The sequence below is a fragment of the Hibiscus syriacus genome, unplaced genomic scaffold (assembly GCF_006381635.1).
Source record: "Hibiscus syriacus cultivar Baekdansim isolate YM2019G1 unplaced genomic scaffold, ASM638163v2 tig00110239_pilon, whole genome shotgun sequence".
Taxonomy (NCBI): domain Eukaryota; kingdom Viridiplantae; phylum Streptophyta; class Magnoliopsida; order Malvales; family Malvaceae; genus Hibiscus; species Hibiscus syriacus.
Genome location: NW_024062641.1, coordinates 2,422,308 through 2,435,185, shown reverse-complemented (window position 1 = coordinate 2,435,185; position 12,878 = coordinate 2,422,308). Strand labels below are relative to the sequence as shown.

The 12,878-nt window shown below is 40.2% G+C and overlaps 1 pseudogene; it reads left to right on the top strand.

The window, feature by feature from the left end:
• The first annotated feature begins 4,736 nt into the window (after window positions 1–4,736).
• LOC120114707 lies at window positions 4,737–11,920 on the top strand (annotated as a pseudogene).
• The last annotated feature ends 958 nt before the right edge of the window (window positions 11,921–12,878 follow it).

Here is a 12,878-nt window from a genome sequence, read left to right as displayed (position 1 = left end):
ATACATCAAGCAGCCAACAACATTAAAATATAGAACCTTTTCCATATCTTCAGCTTCCTTATCTGTCTTAGGGAACTGTTCTAATGAAAGCTGAAAGTGATTCACTAATGGAGTGCTCACTGGTTTTGCGCTGCTCATCGCAAACCTTTCTAGCATTTTCTCAACATAACCCCGTTGAGATAACCACAATTTCCTTGAGTCTCTGTCCCTGCAAATTTCCATTCCAAGAATTTTCTTTGCAGCACCTAAATCTTTCATATCAAATTCCTGACTCAATAAAGTTTTCAAATCGATAACATCATCCATGATCTTCGCAGCAATTAACATTTCATCAACATACAGTAGCAGAAAAATAAAAGAACTGTTATCAAGGCTCTTAGCATAGACACAACAATCATACTCACATCGCTTGTAGCCAATCTTTATCATATAGGAGTCAAACCATTTGTATCATTGTCTCGGAGACTGTTTCAATCCTTATAAAGATTTCTTTAATATGCAAACTAAATGCTTGTTTCCAGGTTGAGTTAAACCTTCATCAATGCAAATCCCAACTATCCACCAATGCAAGTACTGCTTGGATTGAAGTGTGCCTAACCACAGCAGAAAAACTTTCATCATAATCAACTCCTTTATGTTTTGAAAAACCCTTTGCTACCAAACAAGCCTTGAACTTCTCCCCCTCTTTTTCTGTTAGAGCTGGTTTCTTCTTATACACCCATTTGCAACCAATAGACTTCTTACCCTCAGGAAGGTGAACTAACTCCCATGTATGATTGTGATGCAAAGACTCTATCTCCTCAACCATGACAACCATCCACTTTTCGTTTTCCTGACTATTAACAGCATCATGAAAAGTAACTGGATCATCACTGCAAACAGTAAGTGTAAAAGAGACTAAGTCTTCAAAACTCAATCTGTTCGGAGGCTTTATATTCGTCCGTCTCAACCTGTCTCTGGAAAAACTATAATCTTGCAAATCATCTGTAGCGGAACCACCAGAAGTCGATTGAGAAGTTTCTATTTTCTCAACTAGAAAATGCTCAAAATCCACCACTGTCATGTCTTTCTTTTGTTGCAACATGGGTTGTTCATCAAAAACAACATCTCTACTGATCACAATTTTCTTTGCAACTGGATCCCAGAACTTGAATCCTTTGACACCTTTCTTGTAACCTAGAAAAATGAACTCCTTCAATTTTGCATCAAGCTTGGATCTCTCATTAGCAGGTACATACACATAAGCAGATACATACATATAAGCAGAATAACCAAAAATCCATAAGTGATCAAAAGTAAAATCATGACCAGTCCATACCTCTTCTCCAACTTTTCCAGCCAATGATGCCCTTGTCGATCTATTGATAAGATAACACGCTATGTTAACAGCCTCAGCCTAGAAGTGTTTGGGAAGCCCGCATTCAACCGCAAACATCTGGCTCTTTCATTCAATTATCTATTCATCTGTTTCGCAACACCATTCTGTTATGGTGTCTTACGCACTGTAAAATGCCTCTTAATCCCATGCTCCTTACAGAAGTTTAGAAACTGTGAATCTATGTACTCCATAACATTGTCAGACCGTAAACACTTGATTTTTTGTCCTGTTTGGTTTTATACCTCATCTTTCCACAGCTTGAACTACTCAAAAACGTCAGACTTATGTTTCAAAAAATACTCCCAAACTTTCTGTGAAAAATCATCAGTAAAAGTAACATAATACCTAGATCCACCCAAAGACGATGTTGTGGAAGGCCCTCATACATCAGAATGCACATAATCAAGAATCCCTTCAGTTGTGTGCTTCTCAGAGAAACGAACATTAGTCTGTTTACCAAGAACACAATACTTGCAAAAATCGAGCTTACAGTTTTTAACACCACACAACAGATTTTGTTTATGTAATTCAACCATACCATGCTCACTAAGATGAGCAAGACACATATGCCACAGTTTGGTAGTATCATCACAGGACTCAACATAATGGACTCCACCTACAACGGTATTCCCTAACAATCTGTAAATATTCCCTGCAGTCATCTTTCCTTTCATCACAGTCAAAGCTCCTTTAATAATTCGAATGGCTTCCCTATCCTCATCAGCTTTAAGGATAAAACCATTCTTGTGCAAAGTGCCCAGAGAAATCAAATTCTTCTTCAAATCTGGGATATGTCAAACACCACACAACGTCCCAATAAAAGCATCATACATCTTAATTATGACATCACCAATACCAACAATATTACAACATCGATCATCACCCAAATAGACAGAACCAGAATTAATCGACCTATATGTCGAAAACTATTCCCTATTTGGCGTGATGTGATAAGAACATCCAGAATCAAGAATCCAAGCATCCGTCAATTGAGTCGTTGAAATAGAATGCATATCACCCTCATTGCAATCAGAATTGCCATCCTTGACCACATTCACAGACTTGGATGAGTCATCTCGCTTCTCATCAGTCTGCTTTTTCAACTTCGGACAGTCTCGCTTTATATGTCCCACCTCCTTGCATTTGTAACAGAGAATTGTCTTTTTATCCCTAGATTTGGATCTGAAGTTCCGCTTTCGAGACCCTGTCTTCTCTGGCTTTCATCCACGATCTCGATTACCCTTGACATATAAGCTATTAGCTTGAGAGCTTTCCCCTGCATTCTGCTTCCGCTGGTTGTGAGCCAACAAGGCTGCAGTAATCTCCTCAACTTTGATAGTCACTTTCCCATATGTAAGAGTAGTCAACATGTATTCGTAAGAGGGAGGCAACGAACATAACAAAATCATCACTTTGTCTTCATCCTCAATTTTCATATCAAGTCGAGCCAAATCAGAAACGATTTGATTGAAGACATTCACGTGTTGCGCCAAATCATGATCATCCTGCATCTTCAGCGCATACAGTCGCTGCTTTATATACAATTTAGTCGTTAAGGATTTGGACATAAACTGACTTTCCAACTTCTTCCAAATTTCATCTGGAGACGACAGATGCATGACGTGATACATGACCTTGTCCGCCAAACATAATTGTATGGTTCTTGCCGCTCGATGCTGCAATTCTTCCCAATCTTCCTCCTCCATCGACGTCGGCTTTGTAGGTCGTAAATCCTTCAGGATCCCTTGCTACGCCAATAGATCATTCACCCTTGTTTGCCATAATCTGAAGTTACCCTGACCATCGAATTTCACAGCTTCGAATTTGGCTCCTGATATCTGATACCAATTGTTGAATAATCGGGTGAAGAAAACAGAAAGAACGCAAGAATTTTAACGAGGTTCAACAATGTGATAATTAAATTATTTACACTCATGAGTGGCTAACGATGGGATATCCTTCTATTGCATCCAAGTTCTGCATTTGACAGGGAAGGTGTAGAGCATTTACAAGGATTTTTACCCTATCGGGGGTATGCGTTGCATCTTTAATATATTCCTATTTATTGAATGGAACTTTCTACAATGTTGAAATCCTTTTCAGGTTCTCACTTAAAATTGAAGTGTTACTGTTGCAGAAGTTTCAGGAAGCCCTGCAAGAACTTAGAAATTGAATTTCTAATTTAATTACTGCAGTGAAGAATGTCTGCTTTCTTTGGTTCTCGGCTAGAGCCACTTTGTATAAGATCGGAACAGATACTTTGCCTTAATTCAGCCTCATAATGCATCCGAAGTGGGATTAAGGACACCTTGTTCTTTAAATGTCCCTTGCAGTAGGCCTTGCCATTCTGGAGCATCTACGGTCATAAAGCACATCATATCTTCCGCCCATGCTTATATCAACAAGGAAATTTCAAACCTGGAAATTTCAATGCTTATTTCAACAAGGGTACTTGTCAATTTATTGTTGATTTTCAATTAAAACCAATGCAACATATATTCCAAGATTGTGCTACCTGCATTTGGCTTTGAACTTCAGCTATCATGTATGAAGATTCACTTTTAATCTTTTCCATGAAGAATGATAAATTTACAATTCTAATTTCTTGAGTTTACGGAATAGCCTCCATTGAAAATATTAATTTTCCTAAACCTGAAACGGAAACCAGTATCTAAAATTTTTCGTGCATCTTTTACCAGCTCATTTTTCTCCCCTCCATTGACTCATCGGATAATACTTTCTAACACCAAAAATGTACTCTCTTCTATGGCCTTCCTATGCAGAAGTGTAAAGATGAAATTTTTTCTCCCATCCCCAAAGAAAAATATTCCAAGAATGTTTGCTGCTGGCAATACCATCTGGCAGAAGATGATGGGGCGAACTAACTTTATCAACGATGACCAGTACACAGAAAATGTCTAGCTGATTAGCCTCATTTATAATTAAATAAAGTTTTTTTTTGCTTGAAATCAGTCAGAATTCCTGACAATTCGGTCATATCGCCTTCATTTCCATTGTCGGAAGTTCCCAAGTTTAAGCATAATTCGATCTTTTAAAAATGAAGGGCGAAAAAAAGAATCGAAAAATTATCCACAAAAAAAAATCAGTGAATTGTATACCATTGTTTAAAAAGGCACAAATCCTCTGCTTAACCGTTAACGAGCAGTAGCCAACATGCGTAGCTAAGGTAATTCAGTAAGGATGTTGACATGACTGAAAAGAAAAGTAGTAAAAAAGGTTGAAAAAGTTTTTGATAGCAGAAAAGCTCATCTTCAAATTTAGGGAATTAATGATTGATGATTCTTCTCCATGGCGGTTTCCGAAGTATAACGACACAAAGTCCTGATCGTTAGGAAAGGGTGGAACATTTCTTGGCAGAAGATAAAAGCTCTTTTCATCAAGGCACTGCTCTTTTGGTGCATCCGATTCCTTCCCTTTGAATTGTCTCCCTACATAGTGGAAAACAGAATCAGCTTCTTCTGCAGTATACAAACTTTAAAAAATGAAAATCATATTCGGTCGATATCATAATATTCAACTCCACCCCACCCCCCTCTTTTTCAGCTTATATATACAAATCGTGCATCTCCCAGCCACTTATTCAGTGCCGCTATAAACCAACCACTTCCGCCAGTTCTCGTCAATTAATCAGCCAAGTCTTTGCTCCTTGAGAAATGGTAATCGACAATTATTTGGTTTTACTATTTGGATTTTCAGTTGGTTGATTGATTTTCATGAGTTAAATCTCCCGGATGATGTTGGCAGAGTATCGAGGATGATCAGAAACCTGTAACAGTTGGACCATTGGGAGGCCAAGGTGGGTCTTCTTGGGATGACGGAGTTTATTCCACGATAAGGCAATTGGTGATAGCTCATGGATCCGGCATTGACTCCTTCCAGATTGAATATGATAATAAAGGGAACTCTCTTTGGTCAAAGAAGCATGGAGGAAATGGAGGTTCTAAGACAGATAAGGTTAGGCTTCATTTCTTGATCTTGTTAACAAGTTCATCAAAACAACTATTGATTACCGTGCCTAATATCAAATGTCACATTAAAAAGTATATTTTTTACCAACTTTAGCAAGTGTGTTTTATGTTAATTGTAACGCAAGTCATCTCAAGCTTAGGTTGATACTCGATTGGAAAAAATATGGTGGAGAATCTTAAAATGCATAGAATTCATTAAAGTTGTGTTTTGAGGTTCAGAATGAAGTGGCAGATATTAACTCTTATGGCTTGCTATATAGTTGACTGAAAACTTCACTTAGCTGATGTTGATTGTGTGATATATATTCCTTTTTAGGTCAAACTTGATTTTCCAGATGAGTTTCTTACTTCAGTACATGGTTACTATGGGAGCCTGAAGGAACGAGGGCCAATTCTTCTTAGGTCACTAACATTTCATAGCAACAAGAAAACGTATGGACCCTGTTGACGAAAACGGGTAAAGAAAACAAAAGAACACGAGAATTTTACGAGGTTCGACAATGTGCTTACGTCCTGTCCTCTTTACTGGTATATTTATGAGCCATACCTAACAAATCTCCACCTTGGCGAATATCCTGCCTCTTGAAAATTCAATGTGGGTTGGGTTACCTTGATTCTTTAACAACTCGAAACATTCAACAAGTTCAAGCAATGCTTGAACTTGTCTGTCGTAACTGGCTTAGTGAACATATCAGCGGCATTCTCATCAGTATGTACCTTCTGAAACAAAACCTCTCCAGATGCAACCAACTCTCTGATCTTGTGGAACCTTACATCAATATGTTTAGTTCTAGCACGATACACCTGATTCTTAGCCAAGTGAATAGCACTTTGATTATCACAAAGCAACTGAACTCCACCTTGTTGAACACCCAACTCCTTCACTAAACCAGTAAGCCATAAAGCTTCTTTTGCAGCTTCAGCCGCTGCCATGTACTCAGCTTCAGTTGTAGATAGAGCCACAATAGATTGAACAGTAGACTTCCAACAAATAGGCCCTCCACCAAGAGTAAAGACATACCCTGTCGTAGATCTTCTATTATCCAAGTCACCTGCATAGTCTGAATCCACATATCCTACAACCAAAGGATTATCCCGCTGACTCCCAAAAACAATTCCATGTCCCACAGTACCCTTTAAGTACCGAAAGATCCACTTGACTGCTTCCCAATGTTGCTTACCAGGTTTAGACATGTACTTACAAACTTGACTAACAGCATGAGCTAAATCAGGACGAGTACATACCATCGCATACATCAAGCAGCCAACAACATTAGAATACGGAACCTTTGCCATATCTTCAGCTTCCTTATCTGTCTTGGGGCACTGTTCTGATGAGAGCTTAAAGTGATTCACCAATGGAGTGCTAACTGGTTTCGCGCTGCTCATCGCAAACCTTTCTAGCATTTTCTCAACATAACCCCGTTGAGATAGCCGCAGTTTCCTGAGTCTCTGTCCCTGCAAATTTCCATTCCAAGAATTTTCTTTGCAGCACCTAAATCTTTCATATCAAATTCCTGACTCAATAAAGTTTTCAAACCGATAACATCATCCATGTTCTTCGCAGCAATCAACATATCATCAACATACAGTAATAGAAAAATAAAAGAACCATCATCAAGGCTCTTAACATAGACACAACAATCATACTCACATCGATTGTAGCCAATCTTGATCATATAGGAGTCAAACCGTTTATACCACTGTCTCGGAGACTGTTTCAACCCGTACAAAGATTTCTTCAATCTGCAAACTAAATGCTCGTTTCCAGGTTGAGTGAAACCTTCAGGTTGCCGCATGTAGATCTGCTCCTCTAAATCACCATGCAAAAAAGCAGTTTTAACATCCATCTGCTCTAAATGCAAATCCCAACTAGCCACCAATGCAAGTACTGCTCGGATTGAAGTGTGCCTGACCACAGGAGAAAAGATTTCATCATAATCAACTCCTTTCTGCTGTGAAAAACCCTTCGCTACCAAACGAGCCTTGAACTTCTCCCCCTCTTTTTCTGTTACTGCTGGTTTCTTCTTATACACCCATTTGCAACCAATCGGCTTCTTACCCTCAGGAAGGGGAACTAACTCCCATGTGCGATTGTGATTCAAAGACTCCATCTCCTCAACCATGGCTGCCATCCACTTGTCGTTTTCCTGACTAGTAACGGCATCATGAAAAGTAACCAGATCATCACTGCTAACAGTAAGTGCAAAAGATACCAAGTCTTCAAAACCCAATCTGTTCGGAGGCTTTATATTCGTCCGTCTCACCCTGTCTCTGGCGAGACTATAATCCTGCAAATCATCCGTAGTGGAACCACCAGAAGTCGGTTGAGAAGTTTCTGGTTTCTCAACTGGAAACTGCTCGAAATCCACCACTGTCGTGTCTTGCTTCTGCTGCAACATAAACTGTTCATCAAAAACGACATCTCTACTAATCACAACTTTCTTCGCAACTGGATCCCAGAACTTGAATCCTTTGACACCTTTCTTGTAACCCAGAAAAATGCACTCCTTCGATTTTGCATCAAGTTTGGATCTCTCATCAGCAGGTACATGCACATAAGCAGGACAACCAAAAATCCGTAAGTTATCAAAACTAACATCATGACCAGTCCATACCTCTTCTGCAACTTTCCCCCAGCGATGCCCTTGGCGATCTGTTGATAAGGTAACACGCCATGTTAACAGCCTCAGCCCAGAAGTGTTTGGGAAGCCCCGCATTCAACCGTAAACATCTGGCACTTTCATTCAACGACCTGTTCATTCGTTCCGCAACACCATTCTGTTGTGGTGTCTTGCGCACTGTAAAATGCCTCTGAATCCCATGCTCCTTACAGAATTGTAGGAATTGTGAATCTGTGTACTCCGTACCATTGTCAGACCGCAAACACTTGATTTTTCGTCCTGTTTGGTTTTCTACCTCAGCTTTCCACAGCTTGAACTTCTCAAAAACTTCAGATTTCTGTTTCAAAAAATACACCCAAACTTTCCGTGAAAAATCATCAATAAAAGTAACATAGTACCTAGATCCACCCAAAGACGATGTCGTGGAAGGCCCCCATACATCAGAATGCACATAATCAAGAATCCCTTGAGTTGTGTGCTTCGCAGTCTTGAAACGGACTTTAGTCTGTTTACCAAGAACACAATACTTGCAAAAATCGAGCTTACAGCTTTTGACACCATGCAACAAGTTTCTCTTGTGTAATTCTGCCATACCACGTTCACTAAGATGAGCAAGGCGCATATGCCACAATTTTTTCGTATCATCACAGGACTCAACAGAATGAACTCCACCTGCAACGGTACTCCCTAACAATCTGTAGATATTCCCTGCAGTCATCTTGCCTTTCATCACAGTCAATGCTCCTTTAACAATCCGAATGGTTTCCCTATCCTCGTCAGCCTTAGGGATAAAACCATTCTTGTGCAAAGTGCCCAAGGAAATCAAATTCTTCTTCAAGTCTGGGATATGTCGAACACCACTCAACGTCCGAACGGAGCCATCGTGCATCTTAATTCTGACATCACCAATACCAACAATATTGCAACATCGATCATCACCCAAATAAACTGAACCAGAATTAACCGGCCTGTATGTCGAAAACCATTCCCTATTTGACGTGATGTGATAAGAACATCCAGAATCAAGAATCCAAGCATCCGTCAATTGTGTCGTTGAAATAGAAAGCATATCACCCTCACTGCAATCAGAATTATCATCCTCGACCACGTTCACAGACTTGGATGAGCCATCACGCTTCTCATCAGTCTGCTTTTTCAACTTCGGACAGTCTCGCTTCATATGTCCCGCCTCCTTGCACTTGTAACAGTGAATCGTCTTCTTATCCCTGGATTTGGATCTGGAATTCCGCTTCCCGGACCCTGCCTTCTCTGGCTTCCGTCCACGATCTCGATTACCCTTGACATATAAACTATCGGCTTGAGAGCTTTCCCCTGCATTCTGCTTCCGTTGGTTGTGAGCCAACAAGGCTGCAGTAATCTCCTCAACATTGATAGTCTCTTTCCCATATGTAAGAGTAGTCACCATGTGTTCGTAAGAGGGAGGCAACGAACACAACAGAATCATCGCTCTCTCTTCATCCTCAATTTTCACATCAAGCCGAGCCAAATCAGAAACGATTTGATTGAAGACATTCACGTGTTGCGCCAAATCGTGATCGTCCTGCATCTTCAGCCCATATAGCCGCTGCTTCAGATACAGTTTTGTCGTTAAGGATTTGGACATAAACTGACTTTCCAACTTCCTCCAAATTTCGTCTGGAGACGATAGATGCATGACGTGATACATGACCTTGTCCGCCAAACATAATCGTATGGTTCCTGCCACTCGCTGCTGCAATTCTTCCCAATCTTCCTCATCCATCGACGCCGGCTTTGTAGGTCGCAAAGCCTTCAAGATCCCTTGCTGCGCCAATAGATCCTTCACCCTCGTTTGCCATAATCCGAAGTTACCCTGACCATCAAATTTCGCGACTTCGAATTTTGCTCCTGACATCTGATACCAATTGTTGACGAAAACGGGTAAAGAAAACAAAAGAACACGAGAATTTTACGAGGTTCGGCAATGTGCTTACGTCCTCAGTGCCTAGGCGGCGCTAGAAGTTTTTATTCAATGATATTTTAGGTCTAGGTTACATCTCTATTTATAATAGAAAACCCTGGTACTATGAGCCATACCTAACAGACCCTTTGGTATTGAACAAGGAACTAGTTTCTCAATGACCAAGGGCAAGATCGTTAGATTTCATGCCAGGAGTGGTTGGTATTTGGATGCAATTGGAGTGCATTCGAAGGCGATCCCTAACCTAAACCCTTCAAAGACTATGACTCATGCCGTAAGTTATGCTACAAATGGAGCTGAAAAAAGTGGCTTTTCAGTGATCCAGGGAAGTGTCGGAGAAAGCTATGACATTGTTCTAGCTGTGAGACAGAGGGAAAGATTTGTGACTCCCCAGCCAAAGGAACTCAAAAGGCAAATTTCTAGTTCTAGTAGCTCCGACGATTCAAGTGATGTAGAAACCAAAAGCAAGGTAAGAATTATAAACTTGCTTAATTTTGCCTTCATATGCGTGATGACATAATTTCTTCTTGTTCTTTTGCATGTTCAAGGTTTCGTTTCTGAGTACTCCACAGAAAGTTCCTCCAAAGTTACCAGAAGGAGTGTTAACTTATGGACCCTGGGGTGGCCATGGTGGAGCCAAGTTTGATGACGGAACCTATACCAGTATAAGGCAAATTGTTTTGTCGCGTAATGTTGGGATTATATCAATGAAGATTTGCTATGATCGCGAGGGAAAAGCAAACATGGGGGGACTGGAGGATTCAAAACAGAAAGGGTTAGTCTAGTAGCTTCTCTTCAGATTTCATATCAGTATTGCTAATATTGCTGGTTCTTTTATGAACTTTCTGTTGCATTATATGCAGATAATGTTTGATTATCCATCCGAAATTTTGACACACATCACCGGAACCTTCGGGGCTTTAATGTACATGGGGACTAATGTGATAAAGTCACTAACAATCCACACCAACAAAGGGAAACAGGGGCCGTATGGAGATGAACAAGGACCTTCTTTCACTAACAAAATGAATGAAGGCAAGATTGTTGGATTCATTGGCAGAGAGGGTTTATATCTGGATGCTATTGGTGTACATGTGATGGAAGGGAAAGTACCACCTCCAAAACCATCTTTTTCCCAAACAATCATCCAAAGTGAAAAGACTATAGCTGAGATTGATAACTCTCCATGGTCTAATAAACTGGTTCTAGCAAGGCGAGGTCCATCTGAAGAGGCAATTCATCATACATATGTTTCATTCTGACTGTGTTATTTAAAATGAAATTTGTAATGTATGTTTTTGATGAATTTTCTCAGGTTGCTTGTGGCGTGGTAAAAGAACCTTCACCGTGCGGACCAGGTCCCTGGGGAGGGGATGGAGGGAGAACATGGGATGATGGACTGTATTCTGGGAATAAGCAAATATTTATTACCAAATCCGAAGCTATTTGCTCGATTCAAATTGAGTATGATAGAAGCGGGCAATCTGTTTGGTCCATAAAACATGGAGGCCATGGAGGGACCGTCACACATCGGGTAACAATGAACATCTTCATAACTGAATTTCAACCTATTCGGGCTTATGTTTTTGTGACTGACCATAATCTTGAGTCTGCAGGTAAAATTGGATTACCTGCACGAGGTACTCATCTGTATATCTGGCTATTATGCTCCCGTAAACAATGACGAGAAGTCGAAAGTCATAAAGTCGTTGACAATTTACACCAGCAGAGGGAAGTATGGTCCATTCGGTGAGGAGACGCAGGGGAAGGTGGTGGGCTTCCATGGGAGATGCAGCTCTTACTTGGATGCTATCGGAGTTCATATGCAACACTGGCTAGGAAATCAAAGAGCCTCAAAGATGTCTCTCTTCAAAATGTTCAGTTGAATTCACTGCTGCTCTTCTGGTTTACCATATAGTTAAGATGAGATTGGTGGCAAATAATGAATTATTACTATCTTGATTCAAAAGAAAATAAATTGCTCAATCCATTTCCAGTTCACTCAGGTCCTATATGTCTGATGGATTGTTCTAGTAATCTCTATTCTAAGCTGATGAAATAAATGAAAGGGTATGCTCTATGTTTCGAATAACTATATTTTTGTGCACAAATACTTTCAATCATATGTAACATATTACTAGAACTTTTCTCGGTGATTATTCGACGTTTGCCCTCTATCATCCGTATAGAAATGAATTGAAAAGGTTGACTAGATTATGATTTGAGAAGATTAATATTAATTTGTCAGTATATCATATGCAAATTGTGATACATGTCCATATAAAGGCGAGACATCTTTACATTATAACTGTTGACGAAAACGGGTAAAGAAAACGAAAGAACACGAGAATTTTACGAGGTTCGGCAATGTGCTTACGTCCTCGGTGCCTAGGCGGCGCTAGAAGTTTTATTCAATGATCTTTTAGGTCTAGGTTACATCTCTATTTATAATAGAAAACCCTGGTACATAATTACAAAATCAACCCTGTACCGTACCGCGGGGGCTGCGCCCCCACACCCCCAACCCACATAATTCATAACCCCACAACGAGACTTTTTATGAGCCATACATAACAAATCTCCACCTTGGCGAATATCCTGCCCCTTGGAAACTTCAATGTGGGTTGGGTTACCTTGCTTCTTTAACAACTCAAAACATTCAACAAGTCCAAGCAATGCTTGAACTTGTCTGTCGTAACTGGCTTGGTGAACATATCAGCGGCATTCTCATCAGTATGTACCTTCTGAAACAAAACCTCTCCAGATGCAACCAACTCTCTGATCTTGTGGAACCTTACATCAATATGTTTAGTTCTAGCACGATACACCTGATTCTTAGCCAAGTGAATAGCACTTTGATTATCACAAAGCAACTGAACTCCACCTTGTTGAACACCCAACTCCTTCACTAAACCAATAAGCCATAA